This window comes from Physeter macrocephalus, chromosome 8, assembly GCF_002837175.3.
Source record: "Physeter macrocephalus isolate SW-GA chromosome 8, ASM283717v5, whole genome shotgun sequence".
Classification (NCBI taxonomy): domain Eukaryota; kingdom Metazoa; phylum Chordata; class Mammalia; order Artiodactyla; family Physeteridae; genus Physeter; species Physeter macrocephalus.
This window is the reverse complement of record NC_041221.1, coordinates 42620699-42630640: the sequence shown is the minus strand read 5'-3', so window position 1 is coordinate 42630640 and position 9942 is coordinate 42620699. Positions and strand designations below refer to the sequence as shown.

The following is a 9942-nucleotide window of genomic DNA, read 5'->3' as shown; positions in this document are numbered from 1 at the left end:
CCAGCAATCCCACTACTGGGCATATGCCCTGAGAAAACCATAATTCAAAAAGAGTCATGTACCAAAATGTTCATTGCAGCTCTATTTACGATAGCCAGGACATGGAAGCAACCTAAGTGTCCATCAACAGATGAATGGATAAAGAAGATGTGGCACATATATACAATGGAATATTACTCAGCCATAAAAAGAAACGAAACTGAGTTATTTGTAGTGAGGTGGATGGACCTGGAGTCTGTCATACAGAGTGAAGTAAGTCAGATGGCGAAAAACAAACACCGTACGCTAACAAATATATATGGAATCTAAGAAAAAAAAATGTCATGAAGAGACTAGGGGTAGGACGGGAATAAAACACAGACCTACTAGAGCATGGACTTGAGGATATGGGGAGGGGGAAGGGTAAGCTGTGACAAAGTGAGAGAGTGGCATGGACATATATACACTACCAAACGTAGGGTGGATAGCTAGTGGGAAGCAGCCGCATAGCACAGGGAGATCAGCTCGGTGCTTTGTGACCACCTAGATGTGACCACTTAGAGGGGTGGGATAGGGAGGGTGGGAGGGAGACGCAAGAGGGAAGAGATATGGGAACATATGTATATGTATAACTGATTCACTTTGTTGTAAAGCAGAAACTAACACACCATTGTAAAGCAATTATACTCCAATAAAGATGTTAAAAAAAATAGATAAGATTCACACTAAGGTACATATATGTCCTTTAAAAAGACATAGATGATATCCTTTACCACTTAGCAGTCATTGGAAAGTCTTGTAATTATAATGTAAAAAAAAACCAAAACCCTGAACTTTAACAGATAATAAAAATTATACATTGTATATCAAATTCAGTTTATGAAAACGTATAAAGTAAGCAGTAAGAGTAATCTCCCAGGTAAGCCCCCTTTTTAAGAGGTAATTGTTTATACCTAAATCTTATATGTAATATAAAGGATCTGGAAGCTTCCTCCATCCCCCTCAAGTTCAAGTATCTTTTGGGATGAGAAAGAAGAAAAGAAAAATTCTGAGAAATGAGGAGATGTAGGCAAATTAAGGGAGAGGCATTGGGAAAACAAATTAATCTTGATACATAAAACAAAGATAAATTTGGTGAATTCCTATTACAACGTCCGGGATTGGCAGGTCTCCAGGTTTAAATTGTGAAGTAAAGGCAAGAATGGAATCTTGAGGGTGATTTTAGAGATTCTCTAGAGGGACATCTTTCCCAACACAAAATTGGGGCATTAATTCATACACAGTACAAAAGAAGCCTCTTGGAGACACGCCAGGGATCGGGGGCACAGAAGGAGACATGCAAATAGGAATAATCCAGAGAGAAGCCTCAGGGCCTCTCGTTTGCTTGGCTTAAAAACTTTATGGAAAGAATCTGTCTCCAGACTGTAAACAGCAATTGCTGGAGACAGAGTAAAATTCCTGGTTCTTCCCGGTTACACCGCCTGACCCAGGCTCCCAGAGAAAGGTATTCCTCAGTTTGCTAGTCATTACCTCCTCGGATGTCCATTACATGCGTGGCTTATTACACAGCGGTCAAGTCTCAGAACATCAGAAAGGCTGACTGAGAAGCTCATGTGCCAAGGGAGGAAAGCAACCCCAGCCCACCATTCCTGGACCTGTGAGGTTTCCTTCTTCTACTCTGCGCTCCAGTTTTCCAGCACAGCCCCAGGTTTGTACAGTCAGAGACATTTTGGAGATGACAGAAGCACTCACAGAAGGAAAGTGGGCTGTCCGAGGCTTCCCAACTCCTACAGGCGAGGCTGCCACTTCACATTCAGTCTCCGGATTTCCAGCTTCAGGTATTACCAGGCTATTTCCCACCTCCAACCTGAGATGCTTTTCAATTAAGTTAACACTTTGGACGATCAATACTGTACTGTACAGTTCGTTCACCTCGTTTTTTTTTCATTTAATTTGCACAGCAAATATGTCTCAAGGTAAATAATATTATCTCCATTTGACAGATGAGGAAATAAACTGATACCCTAAAGTAACACCCTTTTGTTTACAACACATACCCGGGATCTAGGATAGATTATATGCGAAGAGCGTACAAAATGAGTGGTGTAGAGTTTTACAAGAGCTTTACATGCTCTATGTTGAATCTGAAATCTTTATGACGCACACATGAATGCTGTAAACTCTTTGATTTTTTGAATCTGGGGAGGTGGTTTAGAAGAAAGAACCACAGCCTTAAGAAACAATATTTTCTTTTTTTAAATCCTGAAATGCACCAAAGAATGACATGATTTGGTTTCTATGATCTATAAAATACCAAAAGATTATACCAAAGAAATCTTACGCTCAAGATGGTGTATGTTACATAACTACCGAAAGCCTGTAGCTAAAAGCTAAAATCAATCAGAATGGACCCAGAGATACCTCAAAGCGTGGCAAAGGGCACACTGGTGAGCTTGAGGCAGAAGTGAAATCTTATTTCAGAACCTCCTGACCACGTTAGCAAAAGGTTCTGAATTTAAATGGAACCATTTCCTCTTGTAACAAAAAACCAGTCTGTCATGGTTTTAGGTGGCTTATAACTCAATGAACAGGAAGTAGGTTGCTTAGATACATTAGTTCCAGATTATTTCAGGAAGTAGCAACATACAAAGTGCAGTTTGATTACAATGAACCTCTCTTCAGTTTTATGACTATTGTCTGAAAATGTCCACACTGTAAGAAAGACCCTTTGCTGTACTTTTTTTTTTTTTTCAGACATGCAGAACAAATCAAACTGTTCTGGAAATGATGTCATTTTAGTTGTTCTAAAATGAAATGTGCAGAAAGTTCTCCTGGAAGGCCTTTGGTTCAGAGAAACAGTTGATACAATCTATTATTCATCAGCAATTTCCAATTCATGTGTCATATAACAATGCCATTATATTAATGGAATCTAATATAATTTGCCAATTTCCAGGTTTAGAGCCTCTCTGTTAGTAGAGTTTCCCACACCTATAACCCATGAGATTCTCTCTCAGTGAAGAAGAATCTCTAGTTTCTGGTTTTATAGCAAGGTGGTAGGGGACTGTGGTTGTGAATCATGGGCATAAATCCTGGTTGCACCATTTAGTAGCAATTTAGGCACGTTTGTTAACCTCTCTGAGGTCTAATGTTGTCGTTTGAAAAATAGGGCTTGAATTAAGAATTAAATGATATAGTCTTCTCATTAAAGATGGCAGATTTCCCTCTTGAAACCACCCTAAAATGATGGGGAAGAGATTTCTTTTTTAACCAAAAGACACAATCCCACAAAGAAAATAGAAGACAAGAGCATCAAAATTCTGGAAACCAGTAAGCAAATGTGAGGTCATAGATCTTACTTGGGAAAGCCGAATACTAAACGGGAGTTGGAGAAAGCCCCAAAGCAACTCAACTTGCACACAGATCTCCCACAAAGGCCCAGGAGACAGAGGAGCTCTGGAAGTGGGAATGAAGGTAAGGCTGAAGCAGTGGTGTAAGAAATGGCCCAAAGCCACTATGGAGAGCAGTATGGAGGTTCCTTAAAAAACTACAAATAGAACTACCACCAAGGGGCCTACTAGTGCCCCTCTTCAGGAAAGTAGCAACTTGGAATAAAATCTGGCACGCCTCAGGTTTCTGGGGAGAAGGGGATGTTTGTTTCTTTGCCTTCCTTTGGCTGCCTACATGTATGCTTAAGTCTCTTCTGGATAGACTTACGGTGTCCTCTCATTCACACACTGAAGCTGCCTTCTTTCTGGACATAGGCCAGAGGCATCGATGTGCAGCAGGTTTCCTTAGTCACCAACTATGACCTCCCCACCAACAGGGAAAACTACATCCACAGAATCGGTCGAGGTGGACGTTTTGGCCGTAAGGGTGTGGCTATTAACATGGTGACAGAAGAAGACAAGAGGACTCTTCAAGACATTGAGACCTTCTACAACACCTCCATTGAGGGGATGCCCCTCGATGTTGCGGACCTCATCTGAGAGGGGTTGTTCTGCTACGTAGTCCCAGCCAGGGCTCAATCCTTGGGGGGCAGGAGGGGGGAGGGAAGGGAGTCAAGGGATGGACATCTTGTCATTTTTTTCTTTTTCTTTTTCTTCAGGGGAAATTCATATAACATAAAATTAACCATTTAACACGAACAATTCAGTAGTGTTTAGTACATTCACAGTGTTATGCAACCACCACTTCTATCTAGTTCCAAAAGGTTTTCATCACCCCCAAATAAAACCCCATACTCATTGAACAGTTGCTCCCCATTTTCCCCTTCTCCTGACCACAAGTCTGCTTCTGTCTCTATGGACTTATCTGTTCTAGATATTTCATATGAATGGAATAATGTAATATGTGACTTTTGTGTCTTCTTTCACTTAACATAATATTTTTGAGGTTCATCCTCATTGTAGCATATATTAGTACTCCATTCCTTTTTATGGCTGCCTGTTTCTTATTCTTTAAACTCTTTTTTTTTTTACATGTGGGATAATGTATTAGTTTTCCTTAAAGTGATTTTATGTTCCCTATTTCACCTAGATCCACCAGGTTTCCTGCTGCCCTAGAAATAAACCATGCTTGTCTCCAACTTTGATGTCTTTGCTAGTGCAGTTCCAATTACTAAAGCTCTCTTCCTCCCTAACCCCATATATTCAAATTCTTATGTCGCCTAGCCAACTCCTATCCTACTTTATCCGTTAAATTCACTTACCATCCCTCAGAAGAAAAGTTCCTTGGAAATTAGTCTTATAATAACTTGTTTTGTCAATTAAATGTTATTGAGAATATGTCAATCACCATGTAGATTGAAAGCTTAAGGGCAGAAATCATATAATTTATTTCTACATCATACTATACAGAGTCTCCAATACATTGCAAATAATTGAAAGAAAAGGTACAATTTATAGACTTAAAAAACATTAAAGTTGCATTGTCATTGTACTTTCCTATTTACAAGGTGGTTGCTTATACATTACCTCAGTTTACTTGTAGAGGACCCAGCTTCCTGGATATCAGAGTAGAGGTTACTAATCCTGATTTTTGGACTAAAAATTTTCTCCCAAAGACTCACTTACTGTAATTAATTGGCAGGGCAGAGCCTGAAAAATAAGCTTTTAACTGTAGAGTGGGCACGTATCTCAGTCTAAAAAATTAGGGTAGAATATACATAATTTTCTTTATTTTTTTATAACTGAATTTACTTTGAAGCCTATTTGGCCTGAATGCTATAAACTTAATTAAGTTGAGATCAGTGGGGTTTGTCTAGTGACAAGATGTATATGGTGGTAGTGGTGAATTGCTACTTGTCTTCAATTTCACGACCATGATTACAGCTGCAGTGACTTCCATCATTTTATTGATCGCCTCCAAAAACTGTTGCTTAGTTATTCTCATTCCTATTGACAAAGTTTCTTTCAATTCCTATGGTTCTGTCTGTGATAAGTGATTTTTTCATTCTTGGAAAACTGTGACCTTTTTGGTGCCCACAGCATGCGGCAGCACAGAGAAGATTTTGCAAGCACCTCAGTTGCCTGTATATCTGATGTGGCCAATTTTCTTTCAGTGTCTTACAGCCTTGATTGAATTTGCCTAGTAAAGTGGGGAAAGGATTTCTCCTCTGAGAGTTCATAAACTAAAAAAAAAAAAAAAAAACAGCTTTTATTGAGGTATAATTGACATATAAAATTAGATATTTAAAGTATACATTGTTGTGAGTTAACACACATATATTTTGTGAAAGGATTCACACACGCATGACTGACCTTCCTACATATTGTGCCCCAGCCCCAACTAATGATTGTTCTAACCTTTAGATCTGAACATCTTCACCTGGATAGAATATCAAAGGGGCAGTGAGAGGCCTTCGCCTCTGCCAGTTTCCCTGGTAACTGATGAGCCAACCTGACTTCAATTCCCCCTATAACTGCTAACCTCCCACTCCTCCCCGGCTGTGAAGCCTGCCGCCATATCTTGCTCATCGTCTGCTGCACAGAGTGGGGTGTTGCTCCAGAACCTCACTTCAGACAGGTAAGCGCCCTCTGTCCGTTAAACCATTGATGTCTCTGTTGCTGACTCAGGGCTTTCTTCGGTCTTGAAGCTGGGCACGTACGGGGCTTGCAGGCCTGCGGGGTGCAGCCAAACAACTGTCAGAGCAGCCAGGAGACAGAGGAAACTCCCGTGAGCTCCAAGATGTCGGGAAATAAGGATGGGAATGGAAAGTTGTGGGAGACGTCCACTAACATGTGAAAGTTATGGGTGTAATCCTGGGGTGGCGGTCCACTAAAGTGGAGCCCAAAAGTTGTGGGAGTAATCCTGAAAGTTGCGGGAGAAATCCCCGGGCGGCCGTCCACTCATATCTGGGGCCCTGTGGTGGCTGTTCTTGATGAATGGAGGCCTCCAAGAGAGTACGGGGAACTCATAGACACCCCTAAGGCTGTTGCTGCAGAAATATTGGCCACTGTTACAATGAGGGAAAAGAAGTTACACAATAAGGCAGTAGCCGCAGCTGTGGACTGGTTGTTGCTTTTTGTATTAAGGCCACAGAGGCTGAGCTAACAGCTGAGGCGAGGTTAACTTGAATGCTGATTCCTGTTCCTCTGAAAATGAGGCATGTGACTGTGGGTGGAGGATATGTATTATTGTCTATTACTGTTATTTGTTTAAACTGAATTTGCTACTTAGAAACTGAGAAAAATATTTCCTGAAAATGGCCAAAATTGGAATCTTTTGACATTATAAAACTGGTTTTGCATATGCCCTTAGAGGAAGTTAGCTTTCTAGAAGGAATTGTTATTTCTCTTCTTGTGCCTTTAAGATGTAAATGATCTACCTGGGCTCTCAGGAACTTTAATCCCTGAGAGTGAAGAGGAAAACAATGCCTTAAACTTTAGTAGGAGAACTGTGAGATCTCTGTGTCTATATAGATGTATGCATGTCTATGTGTAATTTATAATAAATATGAGGTGTCTCTGCCTCCAAATGGTATTGTCAGGATTGTTTGTGGATGAGCTCTGTTTAATTGGCTTAAAAGAAATTATGTGCTTATATGAATTCTCAGAAATATAAAAGAATGAATTTCAGGTTAATGTGATTTGGGAAATATTTAGTACTGAAACAATATCTGATATTGTAGCTACTTAAGCTCCTTGGTTTGATTAATATAGACATGTGTTTAGAGTCATCAATTTTAAGTATAATACTTTTGTTGTACCTAGGTTTACTAGAAATCAAATTAGACATTATTATATCTGTTGCAAATTTGTCGCAGGGAAACTAACTTGACATGATGAAACTAAGTAAATGTAAATGAGATAAGACCTTTTAGGTAAACTCTATAGGAATAATTATGTTTTGGGAATGTCTGTCTAAAATAGTCTCTCCAGATTTTGGTAACTTGAAACTGAACTAAGTTAAATGAAGAGAATTCATTGACTATCTGGGTCATTTCAAATAGGATAAAATATTGGAACATTAATTGCTGGGTGGGTCTAAGTTTACCCACCTTTGTCTTCTTAGGAGAGGAAGACTAAAGCATAAGTTCCAATCAGGAAATGCTGATATGACAAACAGTCACAATTATTTGCTTCTTGGTTTTTGCCGGAGATGAAGGTTTTTAAGCCTTACGATTATAATCGGTCATAATTCTGGTTATTGTAACCAAGTTTCTTTATCAATTACATTGTGATCAGGTGTTTAACCATGACTGTTTAAGTTTTCTGTCATTTATAGACAGTTATTGTTGTGCTCTGTTGCTTTTGCAAAAGTGCTTCACCTTCAAGAAGATTCATAGGAAGGACCTTTAGACAAATACAGGTGTCTGATAAATTTCAGATCATACACTAACCATTCAGTATGAAGATAGTTGTAGGATTTTGTAAATGTCCTTTATAAAGTTGAAGAAATTTCCCTGTATTCCGAGTTTGAGAGTTTTTACCATGAATAGATGTTGGATATTTTTCAAATGATTTTCTGCATCATTTGATATGATATATTTTTATTTATCCTGTTGATGTGGCATACATTGATATTTCAAATGTTAAACCAACCTTGCATACCTGAGGATCTGATATTAATTGTCCTTGGTTGTGATGTATAACTCTTTTATACATTGTTGGATTCAATTTGCTATTATTTTGGGGGGATATTTCATTGATGGTAATAAGATATATATAGGTCTGCAGCTTTCCTGTAATGTTGGATTCAATTTGCTATTATTTGGGGGAGTATTTCATTGATGGTAATAAGATATATAAGTCTATAGCTTTCCTCTCGTATTTTTTCTGTTTTAGTATTAAGATTATTCTGGTGTTTTTGAATTATTTAGGAAATGTTCTCTCTGCTTCTATTTTTTGGAAGAGATTGTAGATAATTAGCATCATTTCTTAAATATTTGGGAAAATGACCAGTAAAATCATTGGGCTGCATTATGTTTTTAGAATTTTGTTAATTGTTAATACAATGTTCCAGTAGATAGAGCCGTTCAGATTATCTACTACTCCTGCGTGAGTCTTCGTAGGTTGTGTCTTTCAAGTTACTGGTTTATTTCATCAAAGTGCTCAAATTTGTGGGCATATAGTTTTCATAGCATTTCTTTATTATCCTTCCCTTCTAATATTCATGGGATCAGTAGTGATGTCTCTCTTTCATTTCAGAAAGAGGAAATATGGTAATATGTGTCTTCTCTCCATTTCTTGGTTAGCCTTGGTTATTTAGTTTTAATAATATTTTTGAAAGACCAGTTTTTGGTTTCATTAATATTCAACATTGTTTTCTCAATCTTAACTTTATTGATTTCTGCTGAAATTACTTCTTTTCTTCAGCTTCCTTTTTGCTTAAATTTTCTTTCTCTAGTTTCCTAAGATGGAAGCTTAGGACACTTAGTTAATATTTCCCTTCTATTCTAATGTATGCTTTATAAACTTCCCTCTAAACATTGCTTTCACTGCATCTAATTTTGATAAACTATATTTCTAAATTTATTTACCTCAAAATATTTGTAAATTTCTCTTGAGACCTTTTCTTTGGTTCATATGCTATTTAGGAGTGTTCTTTCTGCAAATATTTAGAAATTTTCTATCTTTCTTCCTGGTTTTGATTTCAGTTTAATTACCTTATAGTCTGAGAACATATATAGTATTTCTATTATTTTAAATTTATTAAAGTGTGTTTTGACCCAAAAATGTGATATCTTTTGCTAACTATTCCATATAAGCTTGAGAAGAATGTGCATTCTTTTGTTGGGTGAAGTATTCCACAAATGTCAATTAGATCAAGTTGAATGCTCTTCATGTCAAATATATCCTTACTGATTTTCTGCTTTCTAGATAATTACTGACAGATGGGTGTTGAAGTCTCCACTTATAATAGTGGATTTGTTTATTTCTCCATTAAATTTTATTAGTTTTGCTTCATGTATTTTGACTCTCCATTGTTAGCTGCATATATATATATATTACATTTTCTTAGATAATTGATCCCTTTGTCATTATGTAATGCTCCTTTTTATTTAATTTTAACAAATAATAAAGTCTATGTTAGCTACATTGACTATTTTTAGAATAAAGACTGATATTTTCTTTCAGTCATACGACCCAGCAATCCCACTACTGGGCATATACCCTGAGAAAACCATAATTCAAGAAGAGTCATGTACCACAGTGTTCATTGCAGCTCTATTTACAATAGCCAGGACATGGAACCATCCTAAGTGTCCACTGAAAGATGAATGGATAAAGAAGTTGTGGTACATACATACAGTGGAATATTACTCAGCCATAAAAAGAAACGAAATTGAATTATTTGTAGTGAGGTGGATGGACCTGGAGTCTGTCATACAGAGTGAAGTAAGTCAGAAAGAGAAAAACAAATACTGTACGCTAAGACATATATATGGAATCTAAAAAAAAAAAGGTTCTGAAGAACCTAGGGGCAGGCCAGGAATAAAGACGCAGATGTAGAGAATGG

General features: G+C 37.7%; 1 protein-coding gene and 1 non-coding gene across 2 annotated transcripts in view; one reads left to right on the top strand and one right to left on the bottom strand.

Moving 5' to 3' along the window:
• PDZD2 (PDZ domain containing 2) overlaps window positions 1-9942 on the bottom strand; it is a 404981-nt gene that overhangs the window by 63356 nt on the left and 331683 nt on the right. The gene's annotated exons all lie outside the window — the stretch shown is intronic.
• Window positions 3527-3667, top strand: LOC112066153 (small nucleolar RNA SNORA67). Its single transcript, XR_002892447.1, has one exon. It is a non-coding gene; the product is annotated as a small nucleolar RNA SNORA67 (small nucleolar RNA).